At 43.1% G+C, this 21,152-nt stretch overlaps 2 pseudogenes; one reads left to right on the forward strand and one right to left on the reverse strand.

The window, feature by feature from the left end:
* Positions 1 to 494: 494 nt before the first annotated feature.
* Positions 495 to 4,052, reverse strand: LOC125776330 (uncharacterized; annotated as a pseudogene).
* Positions 4,053 to 4,935: 883 nt separating this feature from the next.
* Positions 4,936 to 6,948, forward strand: LOC125776381 (probable deoxyhypusine synthase; annotated as a pseudogene).
* The last annotated feature ends 14,204 nt before the right edge of the window (positions 6,949 to 21,152 follow it).

A 21,152-nucleotide genomic window follows, 5' to 3' on the forward strand; every position in this document is an offset into this window, starting at 1 on the left:
CATAACGCCGGTGGATATTGCCGGAAGGTGTATGGCCGCAAAGGTGGCTATTAGGCTCAGGAAGTCTGGGTTCCTAAAGGGACGTGCATCTGAACACTCGGATATCCTCACAAGCTTTGACTGCATACCGGATCATCTGGATCATGGAGTCGCCATATTGAACTCCGGTGGCTTCTTCTCTGCACATATACCGACGAGGGAAGTTTGCAGGGAAGAAGTCGCTGGTGGAGAGGAGCAGTAAGCTTCTTTCTGGATGGGTCGAAGCTTGGGAGGAAGGTTGGTGGAGAGGTTTACTGTCGGGAGCTCTCCATAAAATCCAGCTCCAGACTTCCCGACTATTACGGTGTTTTCCAGGCTAAGGTTGCAGCAAGCAAGACAGCAGCAGATAGCTTTTATTATAAGACTTGTGTGGGTGCCCGGCCAGAGCGGAATCGCAGGTAACTGAAAAGCTGATGAACTGGCAAGGAAAGGCACCCTGGAATCGTTATCGGTAGAATGGGGACGGGTCGGTGCTCCTGCATTCTCTTGTGCTCTACTACTGGATAGCTGGGCCTCGCGACTGCTTGGTCAACGCTGGGCCAGCATTGGTACCTGCGCGGTCGCAGAAGCCTTTTGGCCCAATATAGATCGCATGAGATCTAGTGATCTCTTTGCCCTCAGTAAGGCCAGTCTCTCATTAGTGATGGAGCTCCTGACGGACCACTGCCCTATTGGCATACATGCTGTAAAACTGGGAATTCTACCGGACGCCGCATGCAGAAGTTGCTTGGAAGAAGATGCGGTAGAAACTAGCCAGCACTTCCTTCTTGACTGTCCGGCTTTTGGGAGATCAAGGCTTAGGCACTTGAGGGCACATACCTTCAGACATCCCACCATCATCCCATCCCATCAAATTTGTATTGGCTACTAGGCATTTTGCCGCTCTCTAAGTCTGAACACGGGAGTTCTATTTTCAGTGGTTTCACAAAAGACTGCTTTTAGTCCACGTGCGATCTCTGATCAGCCATCTAACCTAGAGCGCTTAGCTCGAAACCGCGAATGACCATACAGGTAGTTCATAATCCAAATGTCAAATGCTTTGTCAAGTCCAACGCTACGAGGATCGTTCTATCACAAGGTGGTTTGTGGTTGAGGCCACGAGCTATCTGCGCGTTTATGACGCTAAGCGCTGTGGTGGTGCTGTGCACTGCATGCTGGTGGCTGGCTAGGCTCAGGTGCTGAGTGAAGGTTGGGAGTAGCAAGGCCACAAGTGTCTTCACTACTGGGGTTATCGGATGATAAGATTCCCCTTTGTTGGCGGGTTTCCCAGGTTTCAGTTGTGGAACCACTCTTCGGACTTTCCACACATCGGGTATTTGAAAAGTGGTCAGCGACAAGCCCATCAGTGCCAATGGATTTGGAGTATTTTGACTTGTTGATTACATTCTGATCCTCCTCATCGGTGAAAGTAAATGGCGCACAGTCGTTTGGCATTTTGCGCAGCCGTCGGTTAACACATCGTTTGCCTTTGTCTACCGAAAAGTGGAGTGTAAACTGTCGGCTAAAATGGCTCGCGCACTTCTTCGGGTCCGAAGAGGCATGGCCATTGAATTGAACTTCAACTCGGTCGTCATGTCTCTTCAGGTTAGACAAAGCTTTGACAGTAACCCAAAGCTTACTCACAGGGGCCCAAAGAGGTTGCAGGACTTCAGGTGCTCTATCCATTTCGTCCGCTTATAATGGTTTACCATACGCCGAATCTCCAAATTGAGATCCCTTATTCGGGGATCCCCGGGATCGGCATGGCGTAAGGTGTCGTGCTCGTTAGCTAAAACGGCTGCTTCGGCAGGGGGGTTGGGGCAGATTTCCCCTATTCGTCCAGCCGGGATGGAGCGAGCGTTAGCTGTTGCGATCACCTTGCGGAATCGACGTTCGCCAACGCATACGTCCGTAGGAATAAGTAGAGCATTGAAGGTGCTCTCAGTAAATTCTGTGAAGCCGATACAGTTAGCTTTGTTAAAGTTAACGAAGGTACGGTTGTCCACAGAAACGAAATCGGCAGGTTTCTAGATCGAGATAATAATGGGCAGGTGATCTGATGCGAGAGTTAGCATAGGTCGCTAGGTTATGCTATTTATCAGACCACCACCACCAATGGTAATACCGGGCGAGCTATTACAGGTGCCCATAACTCTGGTGGGGCTTCGTCAATCATTGTGCAAAATGTCGAATCGTCAATCTGTTCCACCAGCTTCATCTCCCTTCGATCATTTGACAGATCGTGGTGCGCGTTAAATTCGCCTATTATCAAACGCTTTTCACCACGAAGTAGCACGCCTATATTCGGGTGATATGGGCAACATGTAACTGGGGAGATGTATTTATCAATATTTCGAGCTCGACATCGCCAGACCGAATAGCTATACCCTGACATTCTAGGGTAGTATGATAAGACGATACTGCAGGGTCTTGTGCAATATGAAGGCTAGTCCACCACCATTATCTTTCTCGCGATCTTTACGTATCACGTTGAAACCGGTACAACTCTGAGCGGCTGTTTAGTTTGGTTTCTTGGACCGCATCTATCGATACGCGCTCCCGATTCATAAATGCAACTATCTCCTCGATCTTACTCTGGAGTCCGTTGCAGTTAAATTGAAGTACACAGGTTTGTCGCGGGTGATCCTGGAGGAGAGGGAGTAACGTGTGGGTGGTATTTGCTGCAGCTGCAGAACCCGCAGGGGCGGTTGTAGCACTGGGGTGTTGGTTGGCGACCCACTGTTGGGTGTTGCGGGGGCAGAGTCTTGCAGCATGGGACAACGTACGAGTCACTCCACTCACGTGTGATGTGGTGGGAAGTGGCTTTAGCCAGTGCAGGAATCACACTTAACTGATGTAACGTTCCGACGTATGACGGTCTGACACACGGAACAGACTGTGCGAGGAACCAAGAGTTGCTGATTGGTTCTCGAACGAAGATTGGAGCGGGATGAATGTTGGGGGTGGACAAGTTAGAGTGGGAGCTATGTTGCCGGTTTGAGCTCCTGGGAACGGTGGAGGCCCAAGGCCCTCTGTTGGCCACTCGGAGTGAGTGGTGGCGCAGTGCGCGAACTGCGTGCAGATTGCACAGCCGTAGAGGCTACCGTCGCAGTATTGCGTAGGCAACGTGGTCCCATCCCTGTGAGTCTTAAGGCCTGAGCAGATCTTAAGATGGCTCTATCCATTGCATGTATTACACCTGACCGAGATGGAGTTTGGATGGAGCCTTTTTGCGCAAACGCAGCAGAAAATTTCCTAAGAGCCCGGGTTGGACTCAATGCCAGCACGAATCAGGAGGATACCGAGCAACCCTGCTGCAAGGCATTGTTCTAATGACGACAAACACAAATTAACACTCACCGATCCAAACGGGGTGAGGTCGCCGAAATAACAGCCCTTGGTCGGATGAAATCCGAGTCAATTTCGGTGCGTAGAACCGGCTGTTGTGAGAATTGCGAGGATCTCGCATCGAGGTTTTTGGTTAAGACCATGAACTATCTGGCATTTATGACGCTAAGTGCTATGGTGCTGTGTACTTTTATGGTGTTCGCTGAGGATTTGTTAGGCTCAGGTGGTGAGTTAAGGTCGTGAGTAGGAAGAACTTCTATATGGGGAATGGAGATTTAGCAGATGATAGGACTCCCCTTATTTGGCGGGTTTCCCACGTTTCAATAGTGGGAGGAAGGCCGATGCCTCAACCGATGGTATTATCCATAGAGTTTGGTCTTTGTTCGTCGAGAAGTGATTTTACTTTTCAATTGTCTACTTAGTCCAAAGTAGCACCCGTTAGCAAGAGTTATTCTGTGTTGTTTTTAAAGATATTGTTACTGGTGTTGATGTTATTTCCAAGATAGAGGAAATTATCTACGACTTCAAAGTTATGACTCTCAACAGTGACGTGTGAGCAAAGTTGCGAATGCGGTGACTGTTTGTTTGATGTCAGGAGATATTGCGTCTTGTCCCCGTTCACAACCAGGGGCCCTATTCTGTAACTCGATTCGAAAAAGTATTCTATTCGAAATTCGGATCTAATTTATAATTATGCGAAAGTTGTACCACCCTGTGCCAGAATAAATACGTACAATTTTCGTTTTTGCTTTCTACAACTCAGAAGCTATCGAATATTTTATCCGAAAATTGGCTTGAAAATCCGAAAATCGAATTACAGAATATACAAAATCCGAATCCGAGTACATTTTTTTTCGAATCGAGTTACAAAATAGGCCCCCAGACCAACATGCTTCACTTCTTATACAGCAGAAGTAACGGCGCGGTTGTCACCGGCGTACGCAAACAGTTGAACACTTTTATAGAAGATTGTTCCTTCTCTATATAGCTCTGCAGCGCAAATTATTTTCTCCAGCAGTCGATTGAAGAAGTCACACGATAGGAAATCTCCCAGTGTGAAAACTCGATTGGTATCGAACGGCTCGGAGAGAACATCACAGTATATACAGTAGATAACCTTTTCGTGGTAGCTTTCTGGGGGGTGAATAGCGGCCATCTTGGATTTTCAGTGGTAGCAACCTGTAGCAACGCAGTGCTGTATAAATTGAGGTAGTAAATACTTAGCAAATTTACTTTATTAAATAAAAAAAACTATAAATATTGTTGCTTAATATAACAGAAAATGTTATATATTTACCAATAGGTGATTTAAATGCCATAGTGTGCAATATTTCGCCCATAAAAATATCATTTACTGACATTCAGATATTCTTTTTGTAATGAGTTCTTAATAATAAAATTCAGCCCTGTTTTTAGATTTCTCGGTGGTGAGTTTTCTTCTGAATGTATTTGTTTACATTTGACCGACAGAAAACATAAAAGGTGCAGCTTTCCATATTCGAACATTTAAATTAAATCAAAACAAAGTTTAGTTTGTATAAAGTTACTAAATATTTTATTTAAAGTTTAATAATTGGAGTGAACATAGGTTTTATACAATAGAAAATGTCCGTTGAACCAGATATCGCCAAAGAAGCGGTACTTAAACGAAGTGAAAAAACACGCGGAAAACATACCCATTGTGCGGGGCTATGATTGGAATCAAGGAATTGATTACTCAAAATTATTTGAGTCGTATGTTATTACGGGGTTTCAAGCTACTAATCTTCGGTTGGCAATAAGAGAAATCAATCTAATGGTAATGTAACCATTTTATTATGGAAAAGTTTATGTATTTTAAAATATTCTTAGCTTGACTGTAGGCAGCAGCCGTTGAAACCTGAAGAAGCCCATTTGAATGAAACGGATGAATTCATTAGACGAAAACATAGCTGTACAATGTTCCTTGGATTTACATCTAATCTAGTGTCGTCGGGATTTCGGGAGACATTACGATTCCTCGTTGAACACCAAATGGTGGATTGTGTAGTAACGATAGCGGGTGGCGTTTATTAAATGCCTAGCACCCACGTACATGGGATCATTCGAATTATCTGGCCGAGATTTAGGGGATCGTGGTATAAATCGTGTAGATAATTTGCTTGTACCGAACGATAACTATTGCAAGTTCGAGGATTGGCTCATGCCGCTACTTGATGAAATGGTTGAAGAGCAAAAAACGAAAGGCATAATTTGGTCTCCTTCTCGTATTATACAACGACTTGGGGAAAGGATAAACGACACCAGCTTAATATACCACTGGGCTGCGAAACATAAAATACCTGTATTTAGCCCTGCCCTTACAGATGGTAGCCTAGGTGACATGATGTATTTCCTCTCTATCCGTCACCCCGTATTAGTGGTAGATATTTTGTCCGATTTGCGACGTCTAAACACTATAGTTGTGAAAGCCACCAAATCGGGAATGATTGTAATTGGTGGCGGTATTATAAAGCATCATATATGCAATGTGAATTTAATGAGAAATGGAGCCGATTATTCCGTTTTGATTAACACAGCTTCGGAATTCGATGGCAGTGACAGTGGTGCTCGACCAGATGAGGCTATTTCTTGGGGTAAAATAAAGAAAGAAGCTTCACCAGTTAAGTTGTATGCACAAGCTAGTTTAGTAGTGCCATTGATTGTTGGTGTGACTTTTGTTAAAAGACATTTCAATACAAAAAAAGAAAACGAACCATGATAATAAATAATTGTAAAAAATGCAAATTTGTGGACTTTAATTTGTAATAGTAAACGAACTTTTTAATAAAGCTTATTCAATATTTATTTTTCATAAACTCTTTATTCCAACGAAATTAAACAAATTTTATTAACATTATAAATATTTTTAATAATTTATTTTTGAATCTTTAAGTTTTGCATTTTCCACACCACCCCAGAGGTTTGCAATAAGGCGCGTTACTGACTTTTTTTTAGGTGTTCGGTTCCCCGGTAGGCCTATTTCACACAAGATTTCGGCATTCTTCTGTAAACACAAACTTATTAAAAACTTCGACATATTTCTAATATATTTATACACCTTACCTTAATTTAGCTTTATTTCAGCAACAACACTTATCCACAATATAAAAAATATAATGTTATAATTAACACTAATATTTATTGTTAAAATCTTCAATATACATACGTTTGTGTTTAAACTCAATTTCCAATTGATGTTTTCCTATACGGCTAATGTATTGTCAATTTGTACACATATGTCAAACGACAAATTACCACCCAGGATTGTATCCTACTGCATGCAAAAATTTAGAAATACTTGAAGCGTGTTTAAAAATTGCCCAAAAAAAAAACAACTGATTTAACATCAAACAACAAGTAATATCCTAATAAAATTGAACAAAGATTCGAAATATATCAATATAATCACTTAAATAACTTAAATACTTGCATTATTTAATATATTTTAAAGTGTTGATCATCAAAATTTAAAATTTATATGTAGCTCAAATGCTAACACAACACCCTGATTACCATGAAAGTAGCAAAAAAAGTGTTACACAACACCCTAAGATTTCTTAGAGGTGAGTATATGTATGTATTGGAGGATGGAGGATGGAGTCATGTGTAGAAGTTCACGCAAGTGAGGAAAGTTCTCTGATCGCCATTCACTTGGGAGTGGCCAGAAACGATTCTTTTACATATGACTCAAGCAGCTCACGACTTCCGGTCTTTGACCAAGTATCCTCTGGGTAGCCTAAGAACATCCGTTTGAAGGCGAGCTAACGTGAGAAGGCGAAACATCCCCTGCATAGGGTTGTGCGCTGGGTTTGGGACCCGCCATGTAAAAAAACACCCCCAATGAAAAAGCAAACACAGCCTCGGATGAGAGACCCCCCTTTTGATGACGACCATGGCAAACGAAATAAGGACTACGAATTGAGGGCATGCATCTGGAATGTCCGGTCCCTTAATTGGGAAGGTGCCGCTGCCCAGCTGGTTGATGTCCTCGTGAAAATAAAGGCTGACATCAGAACCGTCCAAGAAATACGATGGACGGGACAAGGACACTTACGAGTAGGTCCTTGTGACATTTACCACAGTGGCCATATAAAGGAGCGCAAGTTTGGTGTTGGATTCGTGGTGGGAGAGAGACTCCGTCGCCGAGTACTATCATTCACTCCGGAGAATGAACGTCTAGCCACAATCCGCATCAAAGCGAGGTTCTTCAACATATCGCTGATTTGCGCCCACGCCCCGACGGAAGAGAAGGACGATGTGACCAAAGATGCCTTTTATGAGTGCTTGGAGCGCACTTATGAGAGATGCCCCCGCCACGATGTCAAAATCGTGCTTGGCGACTTCAACGCCAGGATGGGCAAAGAAGGTATCTTTGGCACTACGGTCGGTAAATTCAGCCTCCACGAGGAAACATCCCCAAATGGGTTGAGGCTGATCGACTTCGCCGGGGCCCGAAATATGGTTATCTGTAGTACTAGATTCCAGCATAAGAAGATACATCAAGCTACCTGGCTGTCTCCGGATCGAAAAACCACCAACCAGATCGATCATGTTGTGATAGACGGAAGACACGTCTCCAGTGTTTTAGATGTGCGTGCGCTCCGAGGTCCTAACATCGACTCGGACCACTATCTTGTTGCAGCCAAGATTCGCACCCGCCTCTGTGCAGCAAAAAACGCACGCCAACAAACACAAGGAAGGTTCGACGTCGAGAAGCTGCAATCACAACAGACAGCCGAACGATTTTCTACTCGGCTTGCACTCCTGCTCTCTGAGAGCACTCGTCAACAACTCGGTATAAGGGAACTGTGGGACGGCATTTCAAACTCCTTACGTACAGCTGCAACCGAAACAATTGGTTTTCGGAAAGTGCAAAAGAACAGCTGGTACGATGAGGAGTGCCGTGTCGCAGCGGAGAGAAAACAGGCTGCCTACCTCGCAACGTTACGATCGACCACAACACGTGCGGGATGGGATAGATACCGAGAGTTGAAGAGGGAAGCGAGACGCATTTGCAGACAGAAGAAGAAAGAGGCCGAAATGTGTGAGTACGAACAGCTTGATAAGCTGGCCGACAGGGGTAATGCTCGAAAATTCTACGAAAAAATGCGGCGACTTACAGAAGGTTTCAAGACCGGAGCATACTCCTGTAGAACCCCCAAAGGTGATCTAGCCACCGATGCCCAGAGCATACTTAGATTATGGAGGGAACACTTCTCCAGCCTGCTGAATGGCAGTGAACACATAGCACCAGGAGAAGGCGAACCCGATACCCCAATCGATGACGATGGAGCAGACGTTCCATTGCCCGACCATGACGAAGTTCGAATAGCAGTTGCCCGCCTGAAGAACAACAAAGCGGCAGGGGCAGACGGATTGCCGGCCGAGCTATTCAAACACGGCGGCGAAGAACTGATAAGGAGCATGCATCAGCTTCTTTGCAAAATATGGTCGGATGAGAGCATGCCCAACGATTGGAATTTAAGTGTGCTATGCCCAATCCATAAAAAAGGAGACCCCACAATCTGCGCCAACTACCGTGGGATTAGCCTCCTCAACATCGCGTACAAGGTTCTATCGAGCGTATTGTGTGAAAGATTAAAGCCCACCGTCAACAAACTGATTGGACCTTATCAGTGTGGCTTCAGACCTGGAAAATCAACAACCGACCAGATATTCACCATGCGCCAAATCTTGGAAAAGACCCGTGAAAGGAGAATCGACACTCACCACCTATTCGTCGATTTCAAAGCTGCTTTCGATAGCACGAAAAGGAGCTGCCTTTATGCCGCAATGTCTGAATTTGGTATCCCCGCAAAACTAATACGGCTGTGTAAACTGACGTTGAGCGGGACCAAAAGCTCCGTCAGGATCGGGAAGGACCTCTCCGAGCCGTTCGATACCAAACGAGGTTTCAGACAAGGCGACTCCCTATCGTGCGACTTTTTCAATCTGCTGCTGGAGAAAATTATTAGAGCTGCAGAACTGAACCGAGCAGGTACAATCTTTTATAAGAGTGTACAGCTGCTGGCGTATGCCGATGATATTGATATCATCGGTCTCAACACCCGCGCCGTTAGTTCTGCTTTCTCCAGACGGAACAAGGAAGCAACGCAAATGGGTCTGGCAGTGAAAGAGGGCAAGACGAAATATCTCCTGTCATCAAACAAACAGTCGTCGCACTCGCGACTTGGCACTCACGTCACTGTTGACAGTCATAACTTTGAAGTTGTAGATAATTTCGTCTATTTAGGAACCAGCATTAACACCACCAACAATGTCAGCCTAGAAATCCAACGCAGGATTACTCTTGCCAACAGGTGCTACTTCGGACTGAGTAGGCAATTGAAAAGTAAAGTCCTCTCTCGACGAACAAAAACCAAACTCTATAAGTCGCTCATAATTCCCGTCCTGCTATATGGTGCAGAGGCTTGGACGATGACAACAACCGATGAGTCGACGTTGCGAGTTTTCGAGAGAAAAGTTCTGCGGAAGATTTATGGTCCTTTGCGCGTTGGCCACGGCGAATACCGCATCCGATGGAACGATGAGCTGTACGAGATATACGACGACATCGACATAGTTCAGCGAATTAAAAGACAGCGGCTACGCTGGCTAGGTCATGTTGTCCGGATGGATGAAAACACTCCAGCTCTGAAAGTATTCGACGCAGTACCCGCCGCGGGAAGCAGAGGAAGAGGAAGACCTCCACTCCGGTGGAAGGACCAAGTGGAGAAGGACCTGGCCTCGCTTGGAATATCCAATTGGCGCCACGTAGCGAAGAGAAGAAACGATTGGCGCGCTGTTGTTGACTCGGCTATAATCGCGTAAGCGGTGTCTACGCCAGTAAAGAAGAAGAAGAAGAGTATATGTATGTAAACGAAGCAAAGGTTGTCTACTGTATATATTGAGGTATAGTGTTAATTTTTCAAAGGCCAACGCAGAGTATTTCAACCAAAAGATACGCAAAATAGTTGAGAATTCAGAGAATTGAAAGACAAACGAAAGAAAAAGGAGTATAACTTCAATAATGCACAAGCATACAGACATACATATGCGCACACATGTGAATAGTCACCTCGTCATCGCGGGTCGATTTGCAAAGAAAGTAAATGAAGACTGACCAGAGAACTTAAAAGTATAGAGAAGGTGCAGGTTCGACTGCGAACATTTGATAGATTCAAATTAGGGAATCAAAATTCGCAATTTTAACATTTTTTACAATTCTCTCACATATTCTAACCGAGAATATGAAGAGACAGACATATATGTATTTATAAAATGATTTCTTTGATATTCCATAGGATGGAAATATGTATGTATGTAGAACTCTTTTATTTTTGATTTATTATTTTTCAAATTATTTAATGCTAATTTGATCTTATTTTATAATAACTCATTTTAAATACATAAAAGATTTACCTAAACATTATGATGATATTTTCATGATTCATAAGCAATGTACGAATGTAAGCAATTTTGCTGTCGGCATTTCAATTTCTCATGCTTCAATTTTTGCTTTCAACCAAGAAATCGCTTGTATGTATATGCATTATATACCTTTGCGTTTTCCGTCGGCATTTCCATATTGACATGCAAAAGTAATTATGTATTTCATTGTTTCGTTTTGGCCCAATTTTGTATATTAAGACAAGTGTCAATAATTGCGCCAAAATCAAATAAATATTTACATATTAAGTAAAAATCTTCTTCTTATATGTTCTTTGTATATATCATATGTAAATAAGTGACAAGTGTCGATAATTGCGCCAAAATCAATATTGTTACGAATTTACTCTTGCTAGCTTACTTTGTTAGGTTCGTATCTCTGGATTGACAAATAAAATCAACACTGTTTAATTTAATTCAACAACTCTTTATTTCACAACTCGTCTACACTATAGCAGTTTACTCTTAGCACTGATTGATTACGTTGGCGCTGCCACGGCTTATATAGCCACGCACTTCTCGCTGATGCCGACGTGTCCTTCTAGAATATCGCGTCTGGAAATTACCAGAACATACGGCTATACGGCGCCAGACGCAAGCAGACAGTCGCGGCGCCAGACTCTGCAATTGTTCAAGCAGACGGCTGTGGCGCCAGATGTCTATTGTTTCGACAAGCGGACAGTGCGGCGCCAGATGTCTATTGTTTCTCAAGCAGACAGCCGTGGCGCCAGATGTCTACAACAAGACAAATGCTATTCCATATACCTACAGCTATTGTTCATAATCAGGGATGCATATAGTAATACAAATACAACTTAATACTACTTTTGTAACACAACTTAATACTACTTTTGTAACACTGCCCTCCACTAAAGCCTAATCGTCCCGATTAGGCACACATCCTCTTGAACCAAATGGGGCGAGCCTCTCCAAATGTACTACTTTCATTTTACATCGTGCTTTTCCATTTCTTTGTATGCGGTATACCACGTCATTAAGTCGTTTCATCACCATATAGGGTCCTTCCCAGGCTGTCTGTAGTTTCGGGGACAAGCCTTTCTTTCGAAGTGGATTGTACAACAGGACCAGATCACCTTCTTCGAAACCTTTTGAATTTGCCGCTTGATCGAACCGGTCCTTCATCTTATTGCTCATCAGATGCGTATGCTGTCTTACCATTAGATGCAATTCATTCATTTCTTCCTTTAAGGCAGAACAATAATCTCCATCATTTCTTACAGCTGTAGGATTCGTTCCAAACTTAAGATCAGCAGGGAGTCGCAGATCAGATCCGAAAATAATCTTTGCTGGCGTGTAACCAGTTGTCTCGTGCTTCGCTGAACGATACGCCAGCAGGAACATCTGGATGCACTTGTCCCAATTCCGTTGATCTTTATCAACGATTTTCCGCAGATGTTCTTCGAGCGTTCGGTTGAATCTCTCCACCATTCCATCTGATTGTGGATGTAACGCTGTTGTCCGTGTCTTGTGGATGCCCAATAATGTACAGACTTCTTGGAAAATGGAAGATTCGAAATTCCTGCCTTGATCTGAGTGTAATTCGACGGGCACTCCGAACCTTGTTATCCAATTTTCTACAAACGCTTCGGCTACTGTCTTCGCTTCTTGGTTTGGTAAGGCATATACTTCTGGCCATTTACTGAAATAGTCCATGACAACCAGTAGATATTTGTTTCCGGCCGTACTGGTTGGAAACGGACCTGCAACATCCATTGCGACTCGTTCAAATGGTGATCCCACGTTGTACTGTTGTAGCCTACCGCGACTTTTGGCTTTAGGACCTTTAGCTGCCATGCACTCTACGCAATTACTTATCCATTCTGCTATGGAATCTCGACAACCGATCCAGTAGAACCGTTGTTTAATCTTCTCTATAGTTTTTGTAATCCCAAGGTGCCCTCCACTAGGTCCATTGTGATATTCTTTCAATACTTTCGGGATCATGGACTTTGGTACTATGATCAGCAGACGAGACTGTTTGCCATCTTCGCTTTCCCAGGTACGATGAAGGTATCCATTAACGAGGTTTATGCTGTTCCATTGGGCCCAATATGCTTTTGCCGTTGGACTCTCGCTACTTATTTGTTCCTTTGGTGGTCGTACCCCATTTTCTTTGGCTATTATCAGCTTTGCAAGATCAGGGTCCTCCAGCTGATTGATTCTGATGCGGTGAGGAGTCCAATCATCTTCAGGTTCTATATTCAGTAATCGCACGTCGATTATACCTTCTTTTCCTTCTGATTTGGAGCAATGTTTACATTCCAGTGGGCAAGGGCGACGTGATAATGCATCCGCATTTTTGTGGTGAATCCCCTTTCGATGTTCCGTTTCGAAGTCGTAATTCTGTAATCTTTCGATCCATCGTGCAATTTGGCCTTCCGGATTTCTAAACTGTAATAACCATTTTAATGCTGCATGATCAGTCCTCAGCAAGAATCGTTGTCCATACAAATACTTGTGGAAATGTTTTACACATTTCACCACAGCTAGTAGTTCTTTTCGCGTCACACAGTAGTTTTCCTCTGGTTTCCCGAGCACTCTGCTGTAATACCCAATTACTCTTTCTTGTCCGTCGATGAGCTGAGACAGGACACCTCCAATTCCATAAGCGCTCGCATCTGTATCCAGGATGAATTTCTTTCCAGGTATTGGATAAGCCAACATCGGCGCCGTACAAAGTAGTTCTTTAAGCTGCTCAAACGCTTTTTCTTGTTCCAACTGCCATACAAACGGGCGATTCTTCTTTGTTAAATCATGTAAACTTCTAGCCACGTTCGCAAATCCAGGTACAAAACGGCGGTAATACGTGCATAAGCCGAGGAAGCTGCGGAGTTCATGTATGTTGGTGGGTTGAGGCCAATCTTTAACTGCTTTTATTTTTCCCTCCTCGGTGTGAATCCCCTCAGTTGACACTTTATGTCCGAGATATGTGACCTGCTTCTTCCATAATGAACACTTTTTGGGATTCAAGCGTAATCCGGCTGATGCTATTCGCTGAAAGACTTCCTCTAGATTTTTCAGATGATCATCAAAACTTTTTCCCATGATAATAATGTCATCAAGATACACCAAACATGTCTTCCAGTTGAGTCCTTTTAACACATGTTCCATCAATCGCTCGAACGTTGCAGGCGCATTACATAACCCAAATGGCATCACAGAGAATTCCCATAACCCGTCGCCCATACTGAAAGCGGTCTTTTCACGGTCACGTTCATCAATCTCGACTTGCCAATATCCACTTTGTAGATCTAATGTAGAAAACCATTTCGCTCCAGACAAGGTGTCTAAGGTATCGTCGATTCTCGGTAGAGGATAACTGTCTTTCTTTGTGACATCATTCAACTTCCTATAATCTACGCAGAAACGGGTGCTACCATCTTTCTTTTTAACTAAGACGATAGGTGAGCTCCATGGACTTATTGAAGGTTCGATTACACCGTTTTTGTGCATGTCTTCAATAATTTTGTTAGCATCCTCACGTTTTGCTAGTGGAACCCTACGCGGAGCTTGTCGGATTGGTTTAGCGTCTCCAGTATTTATGCGATGTTTGACAATGCCGGTTCTTCCTGTGTTTCCTTCGTTTGTAAATATGGATGCGTATTTTTCTAATAGTTTTTCTGCTTTTAATTTTTCATTTCCATGCAGTTCGTTCAGTAAATTATTTAGGAATGTAGGACTTATCTGCTGTGGCTCAATAGTAGGCTTTTGTTCTGACCGTTCGCATCGTGCTATTGCACTTATATTCTGGCACTGTCCAATTACTGCTCCTTTCTTCAGCCTTATAGGCGTGTTGAATTCATTCACTACTCTGACCGGAATGGTGGCGTCTTCTCTAGTTTTCACAAGCGTTCTTCCTACCAATATGGGTGTATCTATTTTTGTTGGTTCCACAATCCACAACTCTTCAGTCCCACCTCCTCCATTCACTTTAGCCCATACAATCGCCTCAGATTTTGGTGGAATACTCTGATTATCATCAACAATCACCCTCTTACTTTCAACGTTGGTCACATATCCGGTGTTTATAGGCATCTCCATGTTCTGGCAAAACAGCATTTGCTTGTTTAAATCCAAAGTAACCCCGTGATCAATCATGAAATCTACTCCCATTATAATTTCATCCGTGATTTCTGCTACGATGAAGGTGTGATTAACTTCCAGGGTACCAATCATCACTTCGCAAAACACTTTTCCCGCGACAGCTGCTTCCTCTCCGGTGGCCGTTCGAAGCTTGCAACCGACTAATGGTTCAACCGTTCCTCTTACCACATCCGGTCGGATAATTGAATGTGTGGCACCAGTATCCAAAGTAAGCGTTGACAGTCGTCCATTTACGATACCGTTGATAGTAAGATTGTTGTCATGGCGACCTATTTGTGATATCGAGATGGTGGGGCAAATAGTTGTGGGAACCAGCTCACGCCCCTTTGAACTGTTCCGTTTTAGTTTAACGACTTGTGAGATGTGGATGCTCCGTCCTCGTTATCTGTTGGTTGTTTCCGTTTTGATGGGTTTACTTTTATATTGCAATTTCGGGCAAAGTGACCCGCTTTTCCACAGTTGAAACATCTGCCTGTTGTATTTACTCGCGGTGCAGCAATTGTCTTCAGAGTCTTCAATATTTCCTCCATCAGAGCCGGTTGTTCCATTTCAACCCTTTGTACTTTGGGTGCTGGTTTACTTAGTAGGGAAGCTGTTTCCTGTGTGAGGGCGTGCGAAACCGTTTCAGCAAACGTTCTTTTTGGCATTGCATATGTGGCGCGTTTGGTGTCCACATCACGAATTCCATTTATGAAACATTGAATTTTTACCCTCTCAATGTAATCCACAGGTGCATCTGCATTTGCCAAATGAGCCAGTCGTTCTATTTCAGTTGCGAACTCTTGCAATGACTCGTTCATCTTCTGACCCCTATTTTGCAGTTCGATCTGGTATATTTGTTTCCGGTGCTCACTACCATAACGTCTTTCTATCGCACTCATCAATGCCTCATAGTTGTCCCGTTCACAGTCTGGAATAGTCTGAAGGATTTCTGCTGCCGGTCCTTTCAATGATACAAACAAGGACGCCACTTTTTCCGCTGCATTCCAATTATTGGCCGTTGCTGTCTTTTCAAACTGAAGTTTGAAAATTTGAAATGGAATACTTCCATCGAATGTGGGTGCCTTCAATCTTTGATTATTTGTTGATGGTGCAGGGCCATGTAGTTGCAGTTCTCGCACACGATTACTTAATTGCAGAACTTCTGATTTTAAATTTTCTTCGCCATTTTTTAAAGTGCTTAATTCGTCTTCAAATTTTGAAAATTTCTCTTGCACTTGTTTTTGTAGTTGTGTAGTATTTTCCGTAATCTGTTGTGTAAGGCGAGACTCTAACTGTGATGTATTTTCAGCTATTTGCGTTATTTGCTGTGCCAGACGATTTTCTGTTTGCACTACATTTTCTGCTATTTGCTGTGCCAGACGATTTTCTGTTTGCACTGCATTTTCTGCTATTTGCTTAATAGCCACTAACAGCATGTTCGTGTCTACGCTTGATGATGTTCGTTGTTCTTCTACTTTTTCTTCTACCTTTGTAGAAGTTTCTGGGCCATCAAATTCGAATTCGTCGACATTAATTCCATCCGCTTCCATTGCTTCACGTAATCGTGCCTGCAGATCCGCCTTTTGCCCGCTTATCGGCAAATTACGCTCCTCCAGTTCCTTTTTTAATTGCTGAATTCTCAATTCTCCGAATTTAACCATCTTGAATTTGGATTATTTGACAATCCCACTTCTGACACCAATTGTTACGAATTTACTCTTGCTAGCTTACTTTGTTAGGTTCGTATCTCTGGATTGACAAATAAAATCAACACTGTTTAATTTAATTCAACAACTCTTTATTTCACAACTCGTCTACACTATAGCAGTTTACTCTTAGCACTGATTGATTACGTTGGCGCTGCCACGGCTTATATAGCCACGCACTTCTCGCTGATGCCGACGTGTCCTTCTAGAATATCGCGTCTGGAAATTACCAGAACATACGGCTATACGGCGCCAGACGCAAGCAGACAGTCGCGGCGCCAGACTCTGCAATTGTTCAAGCAGACGGCTGTGGCGCCAGATGTCTATTGGTCGACAAGCGGACAGTGCGGCGCCAGATGTCTATTGTTTCTCAAGCAGACAGCCGTGGCGCCAGATGTCTACAACAAGACAAATGCTATTCCATATACCTACAGCTATTGTTCATAATCAGGGATGCATATAGTAATACAAATACAACTTAATACTACTTTTGTAACACAACTTAATACTACTTTTGTAACAATATATTATATTGTTACAAAAGTAGTATTAAGTTGTATTTGTATTGCTATATGCATCCCTTATTATGAACAATAGTTGTAGGTATATGGAATAGCATTTGTCTTGTTGTAGACATCTGGAGCCAATAGACACCTGGCGCCGTGGCTGTCTGCTTGTCGAAACAATAGACATCTGGCGCCGCAGCCGTCTGCTTGAACAATTGCAGAGTCTGGCGCCGCGGCTGTCTGCTTGTCTGCATTTGGCGCCGTATAGCATTATGTTCTGGTAATTTCCAGACGCAATATTCTAGAAGGACACGTCGGCATCGGCGAGAAGTGCGTGGCTATATAAGCCGTGGCAGCGCCAACGTAATCAATCAATGCTAAGAGTAAACTGCTATAGTGTAGACGAGTTGTGAAATGAAGAGTTGTTGAATTAAATTAAACAGTGTTGGTTTTATTTGTCAATCCAGAGATACGAACCTAGTAAAGTAAAACTAGCAAAGAGTAAAATCGTAACAATTGAAGTCAGAAGTGGGATTGTCAAATAATCCAAATTCAAGATGGTTAAATTCGGAGAATTGAGAATTCAGCATTTGAAAAAGGAACTGGAGGAGCGTAAATTGCCGATAAGCGGGCAAAAGGCGGATCTGCAGGCACGATTACGTGAAGCAATGGAAGCGGATGGAATTAATGTGGACGAGTTCGAATTTGATGGGCCAGAAACTTCTACAAAGGTAGAAGAAAAAGTAGAAGAACAACGAACATCATCGAGTGTGGACATGAACATGCTGTTAGTGGCTATACAGAAAATAGCTGAAAATACAGAAAATGCAGTGCAAACAGGAAATCGTCTGGCACAGCAAATAGCTGAAAATGCAGAAAAGGCAGTGCAAACAGAAAATCGTCTGGCACAGCAAATAGCAGAAAATACATCACAGTTAAAGTCTTGCCTTACACAACAAATGACTGAAAATAATACGCAGTTAGAAAAGCGTTTGGCGCAACAGATTACAGAAAATAATACACAAGTGCAAGAGAAATTTTCAAAATTTGAAAACGAATTAAGCACTTTAAAAAATGACGAAGAAAATTTAAAATCAGAAGTTCTTCAATTAAGTAATCGTGTGCGAGAACTGCAACTACATGGCCCTGCACCATCAACAAATAATCAAAGATTGAAGGCACCTACATTCGATGGAAGTATTCCATTTCAAATTTTCAAACTTCAGTTTGAAAAGACAGCAATGGCCAATAACTGGAATGCAGCGGACAAAATGGCGTCCTTGTTTGTATCATTGAAAGGACCTGCGGCAGAAATCCTTCAGACTATTCCAGACTGTGAACGGGACAACTATGAGGCATTGATGAGTGCGATAGAAAGACGATATGGTAGTGAGCACCGGAAACAAATATACCAGATCGAACTGCAAAATAGGGGTCAGAAAATGAACGAGTCATTGCAAGAGTTCGCAACTGATATAGAACGACTGGCTCATTTGGCAAATGCAGATGCACCTGTGGATTACATTGAGAGGGTAAAAATTCAATGTTTCATAAATGGAAATCGTGATGTGGACACCAAACGCGCCACGTATGCATTGCCAAAAAGAACGTTTGCTGAAACGGTTTCGCACGCCCTCACACAGGAAACAGCTTCGCTACTAAGTAAACCAGCACACAAAGTACAAAGAGTTGAGATGGAACAACCGGCGCTGATGGAAGAAATATTGAAGACTCTGAAGACAATTGCTGCACGGCGAGTAAATACAACAGACAGATGTTTCAACTGTAGAAAAGCGGGTCACTTTGCCCGAAATTGCAAGATAAAAGTAAGCCCATCAGAATGGAAACAACCAACAGAACACCGAAAGAGGATTCACCACAAAAATGCGGATGCATTATCACGTCGCCCTTGTCCACTGGAATTTAAACATTGCTCCAAATCAGAAGGAAAAGAAGGTATAATCGACGTGCGATTACTGAATATAGATCCTGAAGATGATTGGAATCCTCACCGCATCAGAATCAATCAGCTGGAGGACCCTGATCTTGCAAAGCTGATAATAGCCAAAGAAAATGGGGTACGACGACCAAAGGAACAAATAAGTAGCGAGAGTCCAACTGCAAAAGCATATTGGGCCCAATGGAACAGCATAAACCTCGTTAATGGATACCTTCATCGTACCTGGGAAAGCGAAGATGGCAAACAGTCTCGTCTGCTGATCATAGTACCGAAGTCCATGATCCCGAAAGTATTGAAAGAATATCACAATGGACCTAGTGGAGGGCACCTTGGGATTACAAAAACTATAGAGAAGATTAAACAACGGTTCTACTGGATCGGTTGTCGAGATTCCATAGCAGAATGGATAAGTAATTGCGTAGAGTGCATGGCAGCTAAAAAGTCGCGGTAGGCTACAACAGTACAACGTAGGATCACCATTTGAACGAGTCGCAATGGATGTTGCAGGTCCGTTCCCAACCAGTACGGCCGGAAACAAATATCTACTGGTTGTCATGGACTATTTCAGTAAATGGCCAGAAGTATATGCCTTACCAAACCAAGAAGCGAAGACAGTAGCCGAAGCGTTTGTAGAAAATTGGATAACAAGGTTCGGAGTGCCCGTCGAATTACACTCAGATCAAGGCAGGAATTTCGAATCTTCTATTTTCCAAGAAGTCTGCACATTATTGGGCATCCACAAGACACGGACAACAGCGTTACATCCACAATCAGATGGAATGGTGGAGAGATTCAACCGAACGCTCGAAGAACATCTGCGGAAAATCGTTGATAAAGATCAACGGAATTGGGACAAGTGCATCCAGATGTTCCTGCTGGCGTATCGTTCAGCGAAGCACGAGACAACTGGTTACATGCCAGCAAAGATTATTTTCGGATCTAATCTGCGACTCCCTGCTGATCTTAAGTTTGGAACGAATCCTACAGCTGTAAGAAATTATGGAGATTATTGTTCTGCCTTAAAGGAAGAAATGAATGAATTGCATCTAATGGTAAGACAGCATACGCATCTGATGAGCAATAAGATGAAGGACCGGTTCGATCAAGCGGCAAATTCAAAAGGTTTTGAAGAAGGTGATCTGGTCCTGTTGTACAATCCACTTCGAAAGAAAGGCTTGTCCCCGGAAACTGCAGACAGCCTGGGAAGGACCCTATATGGTGATAAAACGACTTAATGACGTGGTATACCGCATACAAAGAAATGGAAAAGCACGATGTAAAATGAAAGTAGTACATTTGGAGAGGCTCGCCCCATTTGGTTCAAGAGGATTTGTGCCTAATCGGGACGATTAGGCTTTAGTGGAGGGCAGTGTTACAAAAGTAGTATTAAGTTGTATTTGTATTGCTATATGCATCCCTTATTATGAACAATAGTTGTAGGTATATGGAATAGCATTTGTCTTGTTGTAGACATCTGGCGCCAATAGACATCTGGCGCCGCGGCTGTCTGCTTGTCGAAACAATAGACATCTGGCGCCGCACTGTCTGCTTGTCGAAACAATAGACATCTGGCGCCGCAGCCGTCTGCTTGAACAATTGCAGAGTCTGGCGCCGCGGCTGTCTGCTTGTCTGCATTTGACGCCGTATAGCATTATGTTCTGGTAATTTCCAGACGCAATATTCTAGAAGGACACGTTGGCATCAGCGAGAAGTGCGTGGCTATATAAGCCGTGGCAGCGCCAACGTAATCAATCAGTGCTAAGAGTAAACTGCTATAGTGTAGACGAGTTGTGAAATAAAGAGTTGTTGAATTAAATTAAACAGTGTTGGTTTTATTTGTCAATCCAGATATACGAACCTAGTAAAGTAAAACTAGCAAAGGGTAAAATCGTAACAATATATTCATATGTAAACATGTTTTAAACTTTACATAAAATTGAAGTGTCAATAATTGCGCCAATTTTCATAAAGTTGAAAATTTTGCACGAATAAGACGTGTGCGGGTTAAGTCGTGAATTTTACTTATATTAATTAATT

This window comes from Bactrocera dorsalis, chromosome 2 (genome assembly GCF_023373825.1).
Source record: "Bactrocera dorsalis isolate Fly_Bdor chromosome 2, ASM2337382v1, whole genome shotgun sequence".
In the NCBI taxonomy this organism is placed as follows: domain Eukaryota; kingdom Metazoa; phylum Arthropoda; class Insecta; order Diptera; family Tephritidae; genus Bactrocera; species Bactrocera dorsalis.